The 22,243-nt window shown below is 43.7% G+C and overlaps 1 long non-coding RNA gene across 1 annotated transcript in view; it reads right to left on the minus strand.

The window, feature by feature from the left end:
* Positions 1 to 17,071: 17,071 nt before the first annotated feature.
* LOC140202342 (uncharacterized) overlaps positions 17,072 to 22,243 on the minus strand; it is a 28,293-nt gene continuing 23,121 nt past the window's right edge. Inside the window, exon 3 of the long non-coding RNA XR_011887076.1 lies at positions 17,072 to 17,272. This is a non-coding gene — a long non-coding RNA (uncharacterized lncRNA). The remainder of the gene's footprint in view (positions 17,273 to 22,243) is intronic.

The following is a 22,243-nucleotide window of genomic DNA, read 5'->3' on the forward strand; positions in this document are numbered from 1 at the left end:
TTATCAAATTACAGTATTGCTTTGAGCAACACTGCCCCAGCAGCCTCTGACAACTGTGATTTAACCCTAACCTAATCACAGGACAATTTACGATGACCAATTAACCTGCCTAGTAGGTCTTTGGACTGTGGGAGGAAACTGAAGGAAACCTACACATTCCACGGGGAGGACGTGCGGACTCTTTACAGAGGATGCTGGGATTGAACTCTGAACTCTGACACCATGAGCAATGATAGTGTTGTGCTAACCGCTATGCTGCCGTGATGTCTTCAGGTTCCTTACCTCTTTTCTGATGTAAACAATCTACCGGCAAGATAGCGGTGCGCATGGTCGCATCAGTCACTCCGGGTCCAACCAACACAGAACTCGGCCTTTCAGCCCATCTAATCTGTGCCAGACAGATCTTCTGTATAGTCCCATCTATCTGTATCCAGATCATATCCTTCCAATCCCCTTCCATACATGTACTTATCCAAATTTCTCTTAAATGTTGCAATTAAACCCAGATCTGCCATTTTCACCAGCTTGTAGTTCCAGACTCGCGCTATCCTCTGAGTTTCCTCTCAAATACCCCTTAAATATTTCAGCTTTCTTCTAGTTCCTGTCTAGTTCCAGTCTCACCCAACCTGAGAGGAAAAAGACTGTTTGCACTTATCCTATCTATACCCCTCATAATTCTGTATACCTCTATAAAATCATCTCTCATTCTCCTGTGTTCCAGGGAATAAAGACCTAACCTATTCAATCTTTCTCTATAACTCGGGTCCTCAAGTCCACGTGACATCTTAGCAAATTTTCTCTGCACTCCTTCAAGCTTATTGATATCTTTCTTGTAGGAGACCAGAAATGGACGCAATGATCTACAATCAGCCTCACCAGCATCTTGTATAACTTTAACAAAACCTCACAGCTCCTCTACTGAATACCCTGATTTACAAAGGCCAATGTGCCAATAGCTTTCTGTGACACCATTTTCAAGGAATTATAGATCTGTATTTCCAGATCCCCTTGTTCTACAGAAAGCCTTAGTGCCTGACCATTCTCTGCCTAAATCTTACTCAGGTTTGTCTTCCCAATCTACAACACCTCACACTTCTCTGCATTAAAAGGTGTCTGCAATTTTCCCCAACTCAAGATCATGCTGAATGCTTTGACAGCCTTCCTCGCTGTTGACTATGCCCCCAAACCTGGCATCGTTCGCAGATTTGCTGATTCACTTTACCGCCTTATCATCGAAATCATTAATGTCGATGATAAGCAACAGCAGATTCAGGACCAATCCTTGCAGCACACCAATAGTCACAGACCTCCAGTCAGTGAGAAGCCATCTCCTACCACACCCTAGCATCTCCTACTAAGCCAGTGCTGAATTCAATTGGCTTCTTTACCCTGAATGCCATGGGGTTAAAAGTTCTGACCAGCCTCTCATGCGGGACTTTGACAAGGTTCTGGTAGCTGGCCCATGGTGCACTGCAGGGTGATGGAACCTGCGCAGTGTCAAAGTCTCCCCAGTGCGACTCACAGGAACCAGAGGGCTACCAATACAGATGATCCTTTACGACTGTTGGGTCAAAATCCCCAAACTCTGCTCACCTCAATGTGTGAGTATCCAATTTGCCTACGGTTATTACCCCTCAACCTTCAGGCTCTTGAACCAGAGGAGATAACTCCACTCAACTTCACTCATCCCAACAGAAAACTGCTCCCACAACCTATGGACTCACTTTTAAGGACACTTCATCTCATGTTCTCAAAATGTATCACTCAGTTTTTTATTATTTTGGTGGGGGGTGCATGGGAGTGTACAGAGAGGGGTGAAGGAGCTTGTCGTGTCCATTTCAGGACAGCTCACTCACCTTTGGACCCCACTGGACACTCAGCTCTACCTGTGGCTGTAAGTAGCTGTTGGCATGTGAAAGCGACCAAACCACTTTGACAGGTGAGCTGAACCAGATGAGGCTGGCTGGTGGCCTCACACCCTGGTGAGACAGGAACCCACCTGTCCTAGCATGTGAAGTCAGCTTCAGTGGACTTGGGGGGGGGGGGTGAGATCTACAGTGAGAACCAACGGCTAGGAAAATGGTACTGCAATGCTCAGTGGAGAGCAAAGGGCATGGCAAGGGCACAGAAGTCATCATGATCGTTCAGTGAAACCAGGGAAGACCCCAGTTTGTGACGCTTGTTCATAGCTCAGGACCCAAACCTCGGAGATCGAGAGTGTGGAGTTGCCCCAGTGGAACGACCTTTCCACTTTAAAAGCTCTCCTGCACAGATTCCTGTCATCGTCGCACATGATGGACAACCATTTACAGTACTATTTTAATTTGTTTTTTTTTGGTATTTGCACCATCTTTTCTTTTGCACATCTTGTGAGTGGTCCTTCATCGATTTTATTGTTTCTTAGTATCTACTGTGAAAGTTTTCAGTTTAAGGTGGCACCTGTGAATCTCAGCGCCTTCTAGTTGGCAGATAGCGAGAAAAGGAAAACAACTAAATACTTCGTTAATCACTTTTTTTTCTGGTAAGCAATCATTGCAAGCAATAGTAATTTCCCTTTGGACTTAGAGGCAGTTCGATGTGCAGACATCCCACCTCTCTCGGAAGTTCCGGGAGTCTCCCGCAAATTAATAGTGGTTCCCTGGTGCCCGCAAATTACATACAATGTCCAAGAAATTGGTTTTTTTTTGCGAGCGAGCGTGAGAGAGTGCGCGAGAGAGAGAAAGCAAGTGTGCGTGAGAGAGAGAGAGCGAGAGCAAGAGTGAGAAAGCGAGTGCGAGTGAGAGCGACCACAAGCAAGAGAGCGCGCGATAGAGAGTGAGAGAGTTTCAAAAAAAGTCAGAGTGGCAGAGTGTTCCAAAAAAAGAAAATATAAAACATACGTCACCCCAGACTACACTGAAGTGTACCCCTGCCTAATAAGGGGTCAAAAATAATGACAGTGTTGCTCACTGCACTGTTTGCAACAGTGACTTTTCTATTGCCCGTGGTGGGTTAAGACTGTAAAAGACATGTTGAGGTGAGTTTAACAGGTGTCATTCATTCATTAGCATAGCTAATGTTATTTAAACTAGCTGGCTAGCTGCTCAGGAGCTACTCTATTGCAGACATCCCACCTCTCCTGGAAGTTCCGGGAGTCTCCCGCAAATTGATGGTGCTACCCCCCTGAAATGAGTTTTTGCAGGGTGGGATGTCTAAGAGTGGCAGAACTGAGGTGAGGCAAGACAGCAAGCCAATCACCGAAAGCAAGGAAGACCCGAGGTTTCATTGATTTAAGTGACAAGCAGAACTGGAAAAGTTTGGCACAGGCTGAATCAAGGCAGTAGAGTCCAGGCCCCACAGCACTTCGAAGCAACTGAACCCAATGTTTGGACAAAGATTTAAGTACCGGGTTGAATCAGGAAGGTTGGGTACAGGCCAAATTGAGGTGGCGGGGTCCTGGCCCTCGACCGTATTGAGGCAACTGAACCTGATGTTTGGACAGTGGATTAGGCACCGGACCAGACTGAAAAGGTCAGAGCATCGGGCCCAAGGCAAGGGTTGGGCCAGTTCAGTTCACTGCTCTGCTCTGTGCTGAACTAGGGGTCTATGGACAGACCCTCCTTGTGGACTTCAGCTCAGAATGCTATTTGCTTGCATTTATTGTTTGCAAAAGTTGCCTTTTTTTCCCTTCTCTGCACATTGGGTGTTTAACAGTCTTTTTTAATGTTTTTTTTGGGGTTTCTTTGTTTTGTGGCTGCCTGTAAAGAGACAAATGTCAAGTTTGTGTAATGTATACATACTTTGATAATAAATGTGCTTTGAACTTTAAACGTTGAATACCTGCAAGAAGGTGTATCTGGGGGTTGTATGGGATGACACAGATATACTCTGATATTAAAATTTAGTCTGAACTTTGAACTTTGAGTATCGGTGAACTGCATTGATATAAGACAACGACTCACTGCCACACTCCCAAGGATGGTGAGAGATTGCCAACATCGCCTACATATCACGAAAGAACCAATAAAATAATTCCATTGGACCATAACAATGTCAATGTCACTGCAATGCTGTGATTCACTGTAGAAGTGCATAGCATTTTCTTGAGGTTTCTGTTCCTTCATTCAGTTCCAAGAAATCTATTATACTCTGTATTGCAAACCTGTTCTCCAACTGCTTATCAATTTACCAAGCTGGTACAACAGTATTTCCACCAAACATAAGTTCAAAGTAAATTTATAATCAAAGTACATATTCTCAGTGGCCACTTCATTAGGTACACCTGCCTGTTAATGCAAGTATCCAATCAGCCAATCACATGGCAACCACTCAATGCATAAAAGCATGCAGACATGGTCAAGGGGTTCAGTTGCTGTTCAGACCAAGCATCCGAATGGAGAAGAAACGTGACCTAAGTGACTTTGATCGTAGAATGATTGTTGGTGCCAGGCAGGGTGGTTTGATTACCTAGAAACTGCTGATCTCCTGGGATTTTTATGCACAACTGTCTCTTGAGTTTACAGAGACTGGCGTGAGAAACAAAGAACATCCAGTGAGTGACAATTCTATGAGCAAAAGGGCCTTATTAATGGGGCAGGTCAGAGGAGAATGGTTCAAGCTGGTTGATGTTCAGCATGGAATCAATGGGCTGAAGGGCCTTTTCCAGGCTGTACCTTTCAATGACTCTATGACTTCACCCGGGCCTCTCTGACTTAAAATAAACTACAGCTTATTTTCTGAAGTAAGGGAGAACAGGCACAAATATCAATCAAAAAGGAGTATTGCAGTTCCCTGGAAGTTGTGGGAAGAATTGGGGAACTATGCCAGTGTAGTCTTGGAACGTGGACTGTTCCACATAGCCGACGAAAAGGCAGGCATAGCAAGTGCCCATGGCTACACCTTCGCTTTGAAGGAAGTGGGAGGAGCCGAAGGAGAAATTATTGAGGGCAAGTTCTGCAGAACGTAAGAGAGTTGTGGTGGAGGGAGACTGGTTGGGTCTGTTGGCCAAAAAGAAGAGTAGAACTTTAATACCCTCCTGATGGGGGATGGAGGCGTATAGGGACTAGACATCTGTAGTTAAACTGAGATGCTCGGGGCTCACACTGTTTGAACCCCCTAGCTGGGTGGTCTTTCATTGGTCCTGTTATAGTTACTATTCTATAGATTTGCTGAGTATGCCCACAGGAAAATTAACCTCAGACTTGAATATGGTGACATGCATGTAATTTGATAATAAAATCTACTGTAACCCCCCTGGCCAGCCTCAGGGTCGCTCAGCTCGCTGTCGTCTGGGGAAACAGCCCTCGGCCCCGCCAAACTGGGTAATAGTTTGTGTGGATGCTGTGTGATGTACCCCACCCCGCCCAAATAACAGACAATACACCAGATACGATTAAATGATTTACAGTTTATAGATATTACTGGAACTATATAATTAATAGAGAATAAAATATAAAAGGAAAACAAAAGGCGCCACACTTATCATAGTTCAATTTCTTCGTGCACAAACAGTTGGAGCTCAGGACCCTTCTTCTTCACCCTGCGACCCCTCGGACCACCTCGACTGGCCGCCTGGGACCAACAACGGTGGTTGACCAGACGCTCCACACGAGTCCATCTCCGTCTTCTCTCCTCGCCGGACGCCCCGCTCGGGGTCCGATCCCGTTAGCGGACTCACAGCACCTGGTCCATCCTCTGTCTCCCTCTCCCGCCTTCTGCCCCAAAACCCCGTGCATACAATATCTTCAGATAGACCAAAAAAATAACGACTATCCCAAATGGTTCGTAACATCTTCTTATCACATTCTAACCCAAAGCAAGCTGCTAGCGCAAGAACTTTCTCAGCGTTTAACATAACAAGAAGCATTCCCAAGTATAACATAACAAGGAAGCCATTTTAATTAGCCTATGCAGTAACATAAAAGACGAAACCCCCTTGTACTACTTTCAACTTTCAACTTTGGAAATCAAGGGCAGCGGCCTCATACATCAAGTGTTGTGGTTTGATATTTTATAACAGCGTTATGAGGCATTCGCCAGACTACAGTTGGACAAATTAGGAGCAACTCTGGGCCCTGTATCTAAGGAAGGATGCTTGCAACATGCTGAGGTGGTTCAAAACAATGACCCAGTAGCGAAAGGATTGATGTATGATGAGTGGTTAATATTTCTGGGCCTGTATTCAGTAGAGATCAGAAAGATGAGAGGGGGCCTTGATGACATCCATTGGATGCAGAAAGGCCTGGAAGGAATGTCCAATACTGAGGGTACAGCCTCAGAATAAAAGGGACCTCCCTTTAAAACTGAAATAAGGGAGAATTTCTTCAACTGAAGAGAGGCGAATCAGTGAAGACAGCTGTGGAGGCCAATCATTTGGGTGTAAATAAGGCAAAGGTTGAGAGGTTGATGGGTAAGGGGCTTAAGGGACAAGATGGGAGAACAGGGTTAAGAAATTCAGCTATGGTTGAATGGCAGAGCAGACATGATGGGCTGAATTGCTTAATTCTGCTGTGTATCTGATGCTTCTATGGCTTTACTGTGTTTGTGTGGAGTTTTCCAGTGGCAGGGTGGAGATACATCTCTACCAAAGGAGATGTAAGGTGCTCCTTCCCACTGTTATCAAAAATAATGCGACCACTGATGCCAGGCAGACAATCTCTCAAAGGTATTAGGGTATAGGGTATTGATAATGGCTGGTGTTTTTATATATATATGTACTTTTTTATTGTAATTTACAGTTTTTATTATTATGTACTGCATTGAACTACTGCTGCGTAACAACAAATTTCACGACATATTCTGATGATATTAAACCTGATTCTGATTCTGATGGGCTGAATAACTTAACTCTGCTTGTGTATCTTCTGCTTTTATAGTTTCGATTCTGTTTGCGTGGAATTTGCACAATGATCCTCTGTCCATGTGGGATTCCCCATGTATCTCAATTACCCACCAAAATCCCAAGGACGTGGAACTAGGTTAATTGACCGAAACAATTTGCCTTTGAGTATAAACGAATAGCAAAAGTACCAAAGAGTAAGGGTGATGGCCCGTGTCAGAGAGAATAAGTTGCAGGGTGACAGGGAGGTAAGGAGTAGGGGAGTGGGAAAGATAGGCTTTCTCTGTTGACTATGGACCTGTTGGGGAGAACTAACTCCTGTAGAGGTTACTTAGAAAAACAAAGCAAAACCACTGAGAGACTGAGTGAGGGAATTCACACTGTGGGACATGCTTCCAAATAACAGTTCCAAGTCGATAAAAGTACGTTCAATCCTTTATCACAAAACCCATAAAGACGAGTGATTCAAATTAGCGATATGAGAATTAGTGAAGTTAGCAATAACAACATCAGCTGTCAACAAAAAATATTCATTTCTGACTCACTCCCTCTCTAACTAAACTAACGGCACAAAACGTGAACAACTGACTATACTCGTTTCGTTCTACCATACCTCAATCCACGTGACAAATTTCCAGAACCTACAATAAAACATGCAACACGAAATAAACTAAGGACTCTTCCAGGAAATGGGGGTGCATTCAGGTGCAGTGACATTTTGGAAGCCAACCAAAGATGTCTTTTTCCCTTTGGTAAATGTGTTTTTTTTTATGATCACAAGACAATGCTGGATTCCAAAAACTTCTGGCATTGCAGGTCTACCCATCAGTGAGCTTCTCATTGGTCGAAGTAGCTGGACGGGATCTTGACGGAGCTAGCCCGGAGTCAGAGGAGCCGGACTGAGTTCAGAGGGGCTGGCCTGGGTCTCAGAGGAGCCAGACAGGGTTTGGAGGAGCTGGTCTGAGTGCAGACCGTGGTGCTGTCTGCCACTCGAAGGCGTCAGAGTGAGTGTGCGAAGGTCGTGTGCAGTGTAATTGTGGATGATAGCCTTGGATGTTTCCCTTGCAATTGCAAGACCCTGTTGGACATTGATAATGAAAGATACCACATGGCTATTTCCCTAGTTTGGCGACATGACAGGTGGCAGGGAAGCTGCATAGCCTTGGTTATAGCAAGAACTAGGCCTCAAGCCGCGGGCTTGCCTGCTGATGCAGTCCAGGAGAGGAGACACCTGGATATGATGCAGCGTGGCATCCATGCTCAGTTGTGGGATGGGGGGTGGGGTGAAGAACTAGCCTCTCCCATCAGTGCTGCCCTCCAGTGTTCTATTGGTGCAATGACAGGCTGGATTACAGTGGCTGTGCACCGCCAGGAACTGTATCATCAAACTGAGGGACTTGCCACTCAGGGTCTTGGGCTACATACGTGTAATTCTTTTTTGTGTTACTGATCACTTGTTTACTATTTTGAATGTGCTCTGTATGCTTTGCACCTTGTCCCCAGAGGAAATCTGCTTCATTCAGCTGTATCCATGTATGGTTGAATGATAATTAAACTTGAAATTGATTTGACAAATACATGGCTCCTACAACTCTTTTATAATAATGACTAAAACACTTTCAACTTTCTCTGCCTTTTGTTGATAAGACCATAAGGCCCGAAGACATAGGAATAGAAATAGGCCATTCAGCCTCTCCACAAAAATATGAAGATTGGTAGGTTAACAGGCAACTGTAAATATCCCTTTGCTTGTACCTGACTGGTACAAACTATGGGGAGTTGATAGGGATACAGAGGAAATAAAATGGGTTAGGATAGTTTTAGTGCAGGTCAGTACAGACTGAGTGGGCTGAAGGCCTGTTTCCCTGCTCTACTCCTCTATGACTAAATGAATGTATACAACAGGAATGGCCCAATCAGCTACTCTGATCTGTTCTGCTTTATTAAGGAGATTCATGAGAATGATCCCAGGGATGAAAAGGTTAAGGAATGGGGAGCGTCTGATGACTCTGTGCCTATACTCACTGGAGTTTAGAAGAATGGGGGGGGGGGGGAAGTCTCATTGAAACTTATTGAATAGTCTAGATAGGGTGAACATGGAGAAGATGTTTCCTATAGTGGGGGAGTCTGGGACCAGAGGGCCTAGCCTCAGAATAGTTGGATGTTCCCTCAGAACAGAGGCGCTATTACAGCTCAGGGTATTTGGAGTTCGGAGTTCAATTCCAGTGTCCTCTATAAGGTGTTCTCCCCGTGGAATTGGTGGGTTTTTGCAGAGTCGTCCAGTTTTCTCCCACAGTCCAAAAGTGTACCAGCTAGGTTAATTGGTCATTGTAAATTGTCTCGTGATTAGGTTAGAGTTAATCAGGTACGTTGGGGGTTGATAGGGCAGTGTGGCTCGATGGCCCAGAAGGGCCTATTTTATGCTGTATTGCTAAATAAATAAGTCATTAAAATTTGAGGAGGGATTTCTTTAATGAGAGAGCAGTGAATCTGTGGAATTCATTGCCATAGACAGCTGTGGAGGCCAAGCAAAAAACACAGAATATAAAACACAAAAGTGAAAGAGTCTGGGCATATTGACATCAGCTCAATACAGTTCAATCTAGCACCGTTGTTCGATAGCTGAAGGCCACCCCGATCAAAATAGCAACAAAAAAAGGAGCAATCAGGAACCAGAAACACATCTTAACGTGAATTACAGAGTCCAATTCACAAACCATGTTGATTAAACCTAGCCCAGGGCCCAGGACTCCAACACAGTGCTGCAGCAGCATTGAGCAAGTGGTAGAGAGAGGCTGTCAACACACAGACACCTTCCACGCGGCAGCGAGTGAGAAGCTGGTAGACTGCACTGAATACCCCTCGCCTTCTGCTCACTCCTCGATGATGTCAATCTTCCTCAACACTTTAATCAGCGAGAAATGAAGTTGATCATGGGCCGGAGGCTGCACACTTCACCTGAAATCTCCCAGAACCTTCTCAGAGACAGCAAAGCACCAGATTGCTCAAAACACGCCACCAAAATGTAGATTACGGGCTCCAAAGTAGCAGGGCGACTTTTGAAAGAAAAAGACGACGTAAAAGAAGTGAAAGAAGTCATTTTATGAACTGTCTGGAAGATATCGCTCTTGACCATGCTGTTCATTGGCATCATCTTTTTCCGGGCATCTTCCTTGTGGAACATATGATATAGTCACTCTCCTCTACTATTTCAGAGACCTATGAGTTTCACCATGTTGTTGTAAGTTTCAAATGTACTTTCACATTAAACACTACATCAGACGAACTCAACAGGGAAGAATACTCTCACAATGTCTAAATAAATGTTTGAAAAAAGAAGATCTTTGTTTCTGTAGCTGGGCCATATTTCGGGAGTCGGAGTTTCAAGCATTTTTAGCTCTAAGGGAAGATGTTTTGATCCCTGACTTCCAAGTGTGGCGCCTTTCCTTTTAAGTAAATTTGGTCATTGCTCACGGATTTTTCAAGGAATGAAAGGAGATCTCTATGATGTACAAGGTTCAGGATCAGTGGGGAGAAGCTGTTTTATCTGACTAGAGACCTGAGAACCAGGCTCACAATCTCAGGCTATAATGATTTAACATAGAATAAGGAGAAAATTCTCCATTCAAGGGATTGCAAATCAATAGAATTTTCTACCCTAGAGGCCGTAGATGCTGAGTCCTAAAGTTGTAAATAATAACAGAGGTGCAATAAGACCTTTCCTCCTAGAGGACCACAACCTTGTCATAGGGTTTGGAGGCTTGCATGCCTCAATGACCTGGAGAGCTGTGTTGGCTGGAGTCAGGGTTCTATGCTTTGGCGCTTGGCAGGGTCACCCATGCCAAACAGGTCAAAGGGTAGAGACCAGAGTGGTCCACTGGTCCTCCAGGTTCGGTGGGGAGGGGGGTTCTGCTCAGGGCCAACAACCCTGACTGGTCAAACAAAACTGTTACGGAAACAACAATGAAGAATCCTTCTACATCTGTATGCAACAAAAGTCCTAAGTCTCCATCCAGAACTTGCATGACTGACTGTAGTTAAAACCAAAAGGAAGTAACTGACATGATGGAGGAAGCCCTGAACACTGGCGAAGATGGAGGACCTTCATTGCTGCCTTAAATACCAGCAGCTTAATGGGCAGTAGCTAAGCAAGTAATAAGACCATAATGTCATAACAGCCTAAGACAGAAGAGTAGAATTAGGCCATTCAGACCACTGAATCTGCTCTGCCATTTCAAATGGCTGCTTTATTATTCCTCTCAACCCATTCTCCTGTCTTCTCCCCATAACCTTTGATGCCCTTACTAATCAAGAACCTATCAACCTCTAATTTAAATATACCCAATGACTTGGTTCTCCACAGCCATTTGTGGTAATGAATTCCACAAACTCACCACCCTCTGGCTGAAAAAATTCCTCCTCAACTCTCTTCTATTCTGAGTCTGTGCCCCCGGTCCTAGACTCTCCCTCTGCTGTAAACATTATCTAAAGGCCATAATGAATCCTGTACCGCAGGGGTTCCCGGCCTTTTGTAAGCCATGGACAAATACTATTAAGCAAGAGGCCCATGGATCCCTGGTTGGGAACTCCTGTAGTCCTGGTAGTTCTTTGGCCTGGATCCTGGGAGTCCTAAATTATGGAATTAGGGAACTGGAACAAAAGAGCCATCTGTTTCATTGGACCAAATATCACTTTCATACAGAATCACTGCAGTACAGTGAAATGACATTCTGCCTGCCAGGTCTAAGCTGGCTCCTTGCACAGAAATGCTATCAACGTTATCCCCTTGCATTATCCCCACAGTCCTGCATGTTGCACCAATCCAATTTCTACCACCCCCACCCCCTCCAACACAACCATCATTGATTGACTTTGTTTTCATCATCACAAATGGTTAGTTTGCAGGTGTAACCATCTATTGAGAGGGCAAATGGAAATATTGGCCTTAGTGCTGGAGGGATTGAATTTAAGAGCAAGGAGGTTATGATGCAACTATACAGGGTATTAGTGAGGTCGTACCTGGAGTCCTATGTGTGGTTCTCATCTCCTTACCTGAGAAAATATTTATTGGCTTTGGAGATGGCGCAGAGGAGGTTCACCACATTGATTCTGGAGATGAGAGGGTTAGCCTTTGAGGACCAATTGAGTTGCTTGGGGCTATACTTACTGGACTTCAGAAGAACGAGAGAGGGGATCATATAGAAACATATATCATTATGAAAGAAATAAATAACATAGAGGCAGGAAACTTGTTTCTAGCGGTAGGTGAGACTAGAACTGAGGGACATAGCCTCAAGATTCAAGAGACTAGATTTTGAACAGAGATGCGGAAAAAATGCTTTTCCCAGAGAGTAGTAAGTATGTGGAATTCTCTGCACAAGGAAGCAGTTGAAGCTGGCACAGATTTAAGGTATTGATTTTTGCATAGCAGGGAAATTAAGAGTTATAGGAAAAAGGCAGGTAGGTGGAGATGAGTCTACAGCTAGTTCAGCTATGATCTTATTGAGTAGCAGGGCAGGTTCAGCGGGCCAGCTCCTGACCCCTACTCCAATTTCTTATGTTCTTTTGCTCACAGGCAGCAAGTGGTATGTTTTGTAACTCCTGAAATTAATCAAAAGCAAACACCGGAAGACCGGGATAAACATATTTCTTTTTATTTTTCACGAGGTTACACCTATGACATAGCGGCATGATAACATATGCCATTCACATGCTTTTACATATAACCTGCAAAGAATTAAAGGAAGAAGAATGCATAATCAAACAATATATTTACAATAGTACTCAAATTTTACTGAAATACTGTTTCAGAGTAACAGAGCAATTCCTCACATCCCCTTTGCATCCTTTGAACGACATTTCAAATCCATTTCTCCTCATTGCCCTCGAGCCATCTATGAATAAAAACTGTTTTCCTCCAAGTGACCTCTCTAAGATACTCACGGTCTCATACAGCCACTTCGTCTCGCAGTGTAGCAGTTAGGGTAATGCATTTACAGCACCAGAGACCCAGGTTCAATTTTGCCGCTGTCTGTAAGGACTTTGGATGTTCTTGCTGTGACCGCAATGGTTTCCTCTGAGTGCTCTGGTTTCCTCCCACATTGGGTTAGAGGGTTAATTGGTCATATGCTTGTAATTGTGCTGTATCAGATAGACAGGTAGATAGCAAGGGGAATTATTATTATATCCGCACTGGACTTTGAAGCGAGTGGACCCGGGGTCAAATCCAGCCAGCTCCTTGCACGCTTTCCATCCATGCTAGGTTGGGCATCAACCTGGCAACTCAGCTTCATGAAAAAAAACAAATGCTAAACAAGTGGCAAAGTTAATCAAGGACATGACCCACCCAGCAAACACACTTTCCGTCCCTCTTCCCTCGGGGAAAAGGCTCAGGAACTTGAAGACTTGTACGGCCAGATTTGGGAACAGCTTCTTTCCAACTGTGATAAGACTGCTGAACGGATCCTCACCCGGATCTGGGCCGTACCCTCCAAATATCCAGACCTGCCTCTCGCTATTTTTGCACTACCTTGCTTCCCATTTTTCTATTTATGATTTATAATTTAACTGTTTAATATTTACTAATTTTAACTATTTTTAATATCTTTAATATTTAATATTTGTAATCCAGGGAGTGTGAAGCGCAGAATCAAATATCGCTGTGATGATTGTATGTTCTAGTACCAATTGTTTGGCGACAATAAAGTATAAAGTTGCCACCTGTTGCACCACAAGGCACGGAGGGGAACAGCAACAATTATTACATGGGGACTAGCAAAAATGTGTGTCATATGCGACAGATGGTCCAGTTTCCTCATAACTTGTACACAGATAACAATTGTCATTGCTTTGTCTTAAACAGGAGATTCTGCAGATGCTTGACTGACTGACTGACTGACACACACAAAATGCTAGAGGATCTCAGCAGGTCAGGCAGGGGAATATGGAGGGGAATAAGAAGTCAGTGTTTCAAGTGGATGGGCTACAGCAGCAGGAGATGACAAACATACACTCAACGGCCATTTTCTCAGGTGAAAGAGGTACCTAATAAAGTGGCCACTGAGTGTACTTTCATTCATCCGTTCTTAAGAGACAATTGGTTGGACATCATTCAGTGTATACAGATGATTTATTCTTTGCCAGGGAAAAGTGACATAGACATCTTTGTGAGCTTGGCCATGCACAGTGGTGCCATCAATCAAGTAGCAATGAAAAATCAAAAAAAGAATTGCTGATTAGATTAAATTTATCAGTCAGATGTACTGCACATCAAAACCACTGTTCCCGCTAAGCTGTGCAAGTGCGTGGCAGTGCAGTAACTGAAATGCTCCCACACATTTAACCTTTGTTGCTGCACAGCCAGAAGAAAGACAGACGAGAAAAAGATTTACAAAACCTGGAAGATTTCCTTTGTTGTTCTGTATTTCAATGTACCCTTCATTTAATAAATAAATCAAAAACATGACATTTCCATTTTCATTCTAAATATTCATAGTATGCATATTCCAAAAAGAAACATTTGAAGTACCTCACAGTTTTCAGGCCGTGTAAAAATTTCCTGCTCAGAGTAATGGTTAGCCCATGCAACAGTAAAAAAAATTAGAGGGAACATTGATCGAAACATAGTGAAATTTTTCATTTGCTTCAGTCACCAACACCATCTGACGATATGCTGGAGGCAGCCCACAAGTGTAACTATGCTTCCAGTGCCCACATAATATGCCTACAATGTTCAGCAGAATAACATGCAGTCACCATACAATGACCCTTAACTGTGAGGATCACTGGTCTCCTCCCTCAGTACCTCCTGACCTGACCTCCATTCTTGGAGAGTGCTGGTGTCTGACATCCAGACGTGTTGACTGACCTCGTGCCTCCGACCCTGCCGACTGACCTTAGGTCTGCAGAGCTGCCCCGCATGGACTTCTGACCTGGGATCTACCAACCTATGGGGTCACTGGCCGTTATCTTTAGAGTCCCACCAACCTCAGTGCTTGACTATGGGAATCACTGGTCTACTTCTTCAGTGCCTGCCAACCCAACCTCCAATCTCAGAGAACACTGGCATTCAATCTCAAGGCACTCCAACCTCCCCTAGTTCTTCCTTTGCTGCCTCGACCTCTAACTCTCCCTCAACTCTGTCCCTAAACACCAACCTGACCCCTAACTCCCCACACAGGCCCCAAGACCATCTCTCTGAAACTAAAAAACATGACCTCGACAGGTATCACAGCTTGGCGTCATCTTGACTGGAAGCAAATCACTGTCCCTTCCAAGCTGCGTGGGTGCAGAGCCGCATAGTAACTGAAGTACTCCCACGCACACAGCCTTTGCTATCAGGCTGCTGGAATTTTCTTTTATATAATGTTAATACAATTTTGAAATTATGATAATATAATTGTGAAATACCCTGTAATTAATTACGTTAAAACTAAAATCCTTAATTCGCTGGTGTGTTGCCGCATGGCCAAGTGGTTAAGGCGTTCGTCTAGTGATCTGAAGGTCGCTAGTTCGAGTCTTAGCTGGGGCAGCGTGTTGTGTCCTTGAGCAAGGCACTTAACCACACTTTGCTCTGCGACAATACTGCAAGCTGTATGGGTCGTAATGCCCTTCCCTTGGACAACATTGGTGGTGTGGAGAGGGGAGACTTGCAGCATGGGCAACTGCCAGTCTTCCATACAGCCTTGCCCAGGCCTGCATCCTGGAAACCTTCCAAGGCGCAAATCATGGTCTCTTGAGACTAACCGGTACCTATATAAAAAAATTATGTTAATGAATATAATCAATAATTTTTCTTAATAATAATGAAACATTTTAGAGCTTCAACATATTTACTTTGTCAGTGTTTCAAGTTACAACACTGTTACAAATTGTAACAATAAACGCAAAATGGAACTCGGTAGCTCATTGTTAACAAAGTGCTGGCCTGCTGAATGCCGATGCTGTCTAAATATTCATAGTATGCATATTAAAAAACAAAAGATTTAAAGCACCACATGGTTTTCAGGCCCAAGTAAAAACTTCTTGCTCAGAGCAATGGTTGGTTTGTCCAGCTGGGTAAAAAAAAACCAAGGGAACGTTGAAGCAGATGCTGGAAACCTGAAATAAATAAAGAAAATGCAGGTAAAACTCGACAGATCTGTGGAATGAGAAACAGTTAACATTTCATTTGGAAGACTCTTCATCTTATTTGACATAAAACAAATGTTTCGCTTTCAGAAGACCTGCTGGGCTTTGTGTTGAGGTCAATCTTTAGATTACATGCATCAGAAACTATAAGTGCATATTATTCAATTACTACAACTGCCTTAAAGAAAGAGGAGATTGCTCTAAATGTTGCAAAATTTAAGAATATATATCCAAGATAAAATATTATAGCCAGAAAATGAAGATGGCCAAGAAGAATATTGAAACAAATTCCAAGAAGTGCTCATTTGTATCTAATTGGCCTGAAGGGAAAATATTCTTAAAATAATATTACTAAACAGCTCTGTCTGCATCATTTAAAATTTCTTTGTTACTTTTCATAGAAGTAAAGGAACTCTCCAGAGAACAGGAGGCCAACTGGAATGTTTAGCAGGCAGCTGGATATAGTCTTTCTGAACGGACAATGAACCCATGAGCACTACCTCACTGTTTTTTTCTTTTGCTCTCTTCTTGCACTACTTAATTATTTTTTTAAATATATTTCTTATTATAATTTATACTATAATTACACTGAACTGCTGCACAAAACAACAAGACGGCATATGTCAGTGGTAATAAACGGAACAGAAAAATCTACAAAAGTGGTGGATACAGCCCGAACAAGCTCTCCCTACCATTTAGCACATCTACAAGGAGCACCATCATGGGAAAGCAGTATGCACCATCAAGGATCAACAGCATCCAGGCCCATGCCCTCTTCTTGCTGCTGCTTTCAGACAGGAGGTACAGGAGCCTTTGGTCCCAAACCACCAGGTTCAGGAACAGTTATCACCTTTCAAACATCAGGTTCCCGAACCAGTGTGGATAGCTTCAGTCACCTCAACTCTGAACACAACCTATGGACTCACTTTCAAAGACTGTACAACTCATGTCCTCCGTATTATCTATGTATGGATTATTTATTTGCACACTTTGTGTTATACATAATCTTGAATACTTGTTCGCCTTCTTTCGCATATTAGTTACTTGTCAGTCTTTTTGTGTAGTTTTTCATTGTTGTTGTTCCTTACCCTGCCTTGTGGCGCATCGGGTAACAACCGTGCCATTTCTTTAGCATTTTTTTTTCTGCTTTTTTAACGAGGCTGAGTTGCTAGCTCGATGCTCAATCCAACACGGATGGAAGGCATACAAGGAGCCGGCCGGATTCGAACCCAGGACCACTCGCCTCCAAGTCTGATATCACTACACCATCAGTCAGCTTAGTTTTTCATTGATTTTATGGTTATTTCTCTGTTCTGCTTTGAATGCCTGCAAGAAAATGATCTCAGATTAGTATATGGTGATATACTTTGATAATAAATTTGAACTTTGGTGAACTTTGCTGAACTTGCCGCCTCATCCACTTTGCCTCCAGCTTCCACCCTGCCCTCAAATTCACCTGGTCCATTCCCGACACCTCCCTTCCCATTCTGGATCTCACTGTCTTTATCTTCAGAGACAGCTTATCCACCAATGTCTATGACAAACCCACAGACTCTCACAGCTACCTGGACTACACATCTCCCACCCTGCTACTTGTAAAAACGCCATCCCCTTCTCTCAATTCCTCCGTCTCCGCCACAAATGCTCTCAGGATGAGGCTTTTCATTCTAGAACGGAGGACTTGTCCTCCTTTTTCAAAGAAAGGAGCTTTCTTTCTTTCACCATCAGGGCTGCCCTTAACCGTATCTTTTCCATTTCACACACGTCTACTCTTACCCCATCCTCCTGCCACCCTACCAGGGATAGGGTTCCTCTTGTCCTCACCTACCACCCCACCAGCCTCTGCGTCCAGCACATAATTCTCTGAAACTTCTCCAACGGAATCCCACCACCAAGCACATCTTTCCCTCCCCCCCACTTTCTGCTTTGGCAGGGATTGCTCTCTACACGACTCCCTTGTCTATTCATCCCTCCCCACTGATCTCCCTCCTGATACTTATACTTGTAGACAGAACAAGTACTACACCTGCCCCTACACTTCCTCCCTTACTACCATTTAGGGCGCTAAACTGTCCTTCCAGGTGAGGTGACACTTCACCTGTGAGTCTGTTGGGGTCATTTACTGTGTTCGGTGCTCCCGGTGTGGCCTCCTGTATATCATTGAGACCGGATGTAGATTGGGAGACCGCTTCACCAAGCATCTATGCTCCGTCTGCCAGAACAAGCGGGGTTTCCCAGTGGCCACCCAGTTTAATTCCACTTCCCATTCCTATTCCGTTATGTCCATCCACAGCCTCCTCCACTGTTGTGATGAGGATATGCTTGGGTTGCAGGAACAACTCTTTATATTCCGTTTAGGTAGCCTCCAACCTGATGGCATGAACATTGATTTCTCAAACTTCCGGTAATGCCTCCCTACACCCCCTCCACCATTTCCCCATCCCTTTCCCCTCTTTCACCTTAACTCCTTGCCCACCCATCACCTCCCTCACCAATCAACTTGCCAGCTTTTTACTTCATCCTTCCTCCTCCAAGTTTCACCTACCACCTTGTGTTTCTCTCTTCTCCCCCCCCCGCCCCCATCTTTAAAATCTACTCCTCAGCTTTTTTTCTCCAGTCCTGCCGAAGGGTTTCGGCCTGAAATATCGACTGTGCTCTTTTCCATAGATGCTGCCTGGCCTGCTGAGTTCCTCCAGCATTTTATGTGTGGTGTTCCTTTAAACTTTGATCTGCTTCCTTCTAATGAGACATACTTCTCCTCACCCAGTTTTAGCAACATATCTTAAGGGGACATCCACTGGTATGTTAAAATAAGAAAGTTACTTTTTATAATCCATGGTGATTGCATGATTGGACATGCTAACAGCTTTTCAACCCCTTCCAGACACTGATTTGTTACGAACTTGAATTCAGTTCTATTTGTGCAGCTCATGTTGTTTGGAAGCACAGAGCAGACTGGAGGTTCTAAAGCAGAAATATCTGGTGGAATGCAATTATAACACTGCCTCAAAGTTCAAAGTAAATTTTATTGTGTGTATATATGTATGTGTGTGCGTATATATGTATTACATACACACACATACAGTGGCATGCAAAAGTTTGGGCACCCCGGTTAAAATTTCTGTTACTGTGAATAGTTAAGTGAGTAGAAGATGAATTGATCTCCAAAAGTCATAAAGTTAAAGTTGAAACATTCTTTTCAACATTTTAAGAAAGATTAGTGTGTTATTTTTGTTTTGTACATTTTAGAGTGGAAAAAAAGGAAAGGAGCACCATGCAAAAGTTTGGGCACCCCAAGAGATTTGAGCTCTCAGATAACTTTTACCAAGGTCTCAGACCTTAATTAGCTTGTCAGGGCTATGGCTTGTTCACAGTCATCATTAGGAAATGCCAGGTGATACAAATTTCAAGGCTTTAAATACCCTGACTCCTCAAACCTTGTCCCAACAATCAGCAGCCATGGGCTCCTGTAAGCAGCTGCCTAACACTCTGAAAATTAAAATAAATGATGCCCACAAAGCAGGAGAAGGCTATAAGAAGATAGCAAAGCGTTTTCAGGTAGCTGTTTCCTCAGCTGGTAATGTAATTAAGAATTGGCAGTTAACAGGAACGGTGGAGGCCAAGTTGAGGTCTGGAAGACCAAGAAAACTTTCCGAGAGAACTGCTCGTAGGATTGCTAGAAAGGCAAATCAAAATCCCCATTTGACTGCAAAAGACCTTCAGGAAGATTTAGCAGACTCTGGAGTGGTGGTGCACTGTTCTACTGTGCAGCAACACCTGCACAAATATAACCTTCATGGAAGAGTCATCAGAAGAAAACCTTTCCTGCGTCTTCACCACAAAAATTCAGTGTCAGAAGTTTGCAAAGGAACATCCAAACAAGCCTGATGCATTTTGGAAACAAGTCCTGTGAACTGAAGTTAAAATAGAACTTTTTGGCCGCAATGAGCAAAGGTACGCTTGGAGAAAAAAGGGTGCAGAATTTCATGAAAAGAACCCCTCTCCAACTGTTAAGCGCGGGGGTGGATCGATCATGCTTTGGGCTTGTGTTGCAGCCAGTGGCACGGGGAACATTTCACTGGTAGAGGGAAGAATGAATTCAATTAAATATCAGCAAATTCTGGAAGCAAACATCACACCATCTGTAAAAGAGCTGAAAATAAAAAGAGGGTGGCTTCTACAACAGGGTAATGATCCTAAACACACCTCAAAATCCGCAATGCACCTCAAGAGGCGCAAGCTGAAGGTTTTGGCCTGGCCCTCACAGTCGCCCGACCTAAACATCATCAAGAATCTGTGGATAGACCTCAAAAGAGCAGTGCATGCAAGACGGCCCAATAATCTCACAGAACTAGAAGCTTTTTGCAAGGAAGAATGGGTGAAAATCCCCCAAAGAAGAATTGAAAGACTCTTTAGCTGACTACAGAAAGCATTTACAAGCTGTGATACATACAAAAGGGGGTGTTACTAAGAACTGACCATGCAGGGTGCCCAAACTTTTGCTTTTGGTTCTTTTCCTTTTTTGTTATTTTGAAACTGTAAAAGATGGAAATCAAAAAGTAATCTTGCTTAAAATATTAAAGAAATGTGTCATCTTTAACTTTATGCCTTTTGGAAATCAGGTCATCTTTTACTCACTTAGCTATTCACAGTAACAGAAATTTTGACCAAGGGTGCCCAAACTTTTGCATGCTACTGTATATGTTACCCCATACAACCCTGAGATTCATTTTCCTGTGGGCATAGTCAGCAACTCTATAGAATAGTACCTATAACAGGGTCAATGAAAGGTCAACTAGAGTGCAGAAGACAATAAACTGCAAATAAAAATAAATAGCAATAAATAATGAGAACATGAAATAACACGGAAGAGTCCTTAAAGTGAGACCATTGGTTGTGGGGACATCTCAATGGATGGGCAAGTGAGTATAGTTATCCACTTTTGTTCAAAGGCCTGATGGTTGTGGAAAGTAACTGTTCTTGAAACTTTGGTGTGAGTCCCAAGAAAATGCTGCTGCTACCAGGTAGAGGGTACAAGAACCTCAGGACTTGAGGGAGTGGGGATCTCTGAAGATGGATGCTGCTTTCTTATGGTGTGGTCAATGGCTGAGAGGGCTTTACCCGTGACCTGCAACCTTCTGTATGATTTTCCATTCAAAGGCATTGGCGTTTCTATACCAGGCTATGAAGCAGCCAGTCAATACACTCTCCACTACACATTTATAGAAATTTGTCAAAGCTTGTGATGTCCTGCCAAATCTCTGCAGACTGAAGGGAGTAGAGGAGCTGTCGTGCTTTCTTCGCAATTGCATTTACATGATCTTTACATCTGCCAAAAGCCTGCACACTATAGGGTGATTTGGATATAGTGAGAACCGCCCAGCTATCTGTAACACAACCTTCTACTAGGATTGCCACTTTCTCGTGGTGGACAGGTTTGTGAGTTTCTTAGATCCTGAGAGTGATGCTGCTGGAGTTTGGCCATCTGGCTCTTAGCTCCTGGTAGGGTCACACATGGCGGTAAGGTGAAGGTGGAGATTTCAGACTAAGAGTGAACCAACTAAGATTTCAACAGAGGAGCTGGCAAAAGATCACAATCAGCATGGCTTCCTTAAGGGGAAGATTGCCTGAAAAATCTGTTGGAATTCTTTGTGGAAATAGCAGGCAGGATAGACAAAGTAGATTTGGTGGATGTTCTTTAATTGGATTTTCAAAAGCCCCTTGACAAGGTGAGACTGCTTAACAAGATAAGACCCATGGTAGTACAGGAAAAATACCAACATGGATAGAAGATTGGCTGACTGGCCAAAGGCAAAGTGTGGGAATAAAGGGGCACACATCAAAGTTGCTGGTGAACGCAGCAGGCCAGGCAGCATCTCTAGGAAGAGGTACAGTTGACGTTTCAGGCCGAGACCCTTCGTCAGGAATAAAGGGGGCCTTTCTTGTCAGCTGACTCGTGGTCACAGGGGTCAGTGCTGGGACCTCTTCTTTTCACGTTATATGTCAATGATTTGGATGACTGAGTTGATGCCTTTGTGACCAAGTTTGCAGACAATACCAGGATAGGTGGAGAGTCAGGTAATGTTGAGGAAGCAAGGAGTCTGCAGAAGGGACAAACAGATTAGGAGAATGGGCAAAGAAGTGGCAGACAGAATGCAGTTTCAGGAAGTGTATGGCCAAGCACTTTGACAGAAGGAATAAAAAGGTAGACTATTATCTGAGCCAGGAGAAAATTCAAAAATGAGAGATGGCAAAGGGACTTGGGAGTTCTCGTGCAGGATTCCCCAAAGGTGAACT

This window comes from Mobula birostris, chromosome 8 (assembly GCF_030028105.1).
Source record: "Mobula birostris isolate sMobBir1 chromosome 8, sMobBir1.hap1, whole genome shotgun sequence".
Classification (NCBI taxonomy): domain Eukaryota; kingdom Metazoa; phylum Chordata; class Chondrichthyes; order Myliobatiformes; family Myliobatidae; genus Mobula; species Mobula birostris.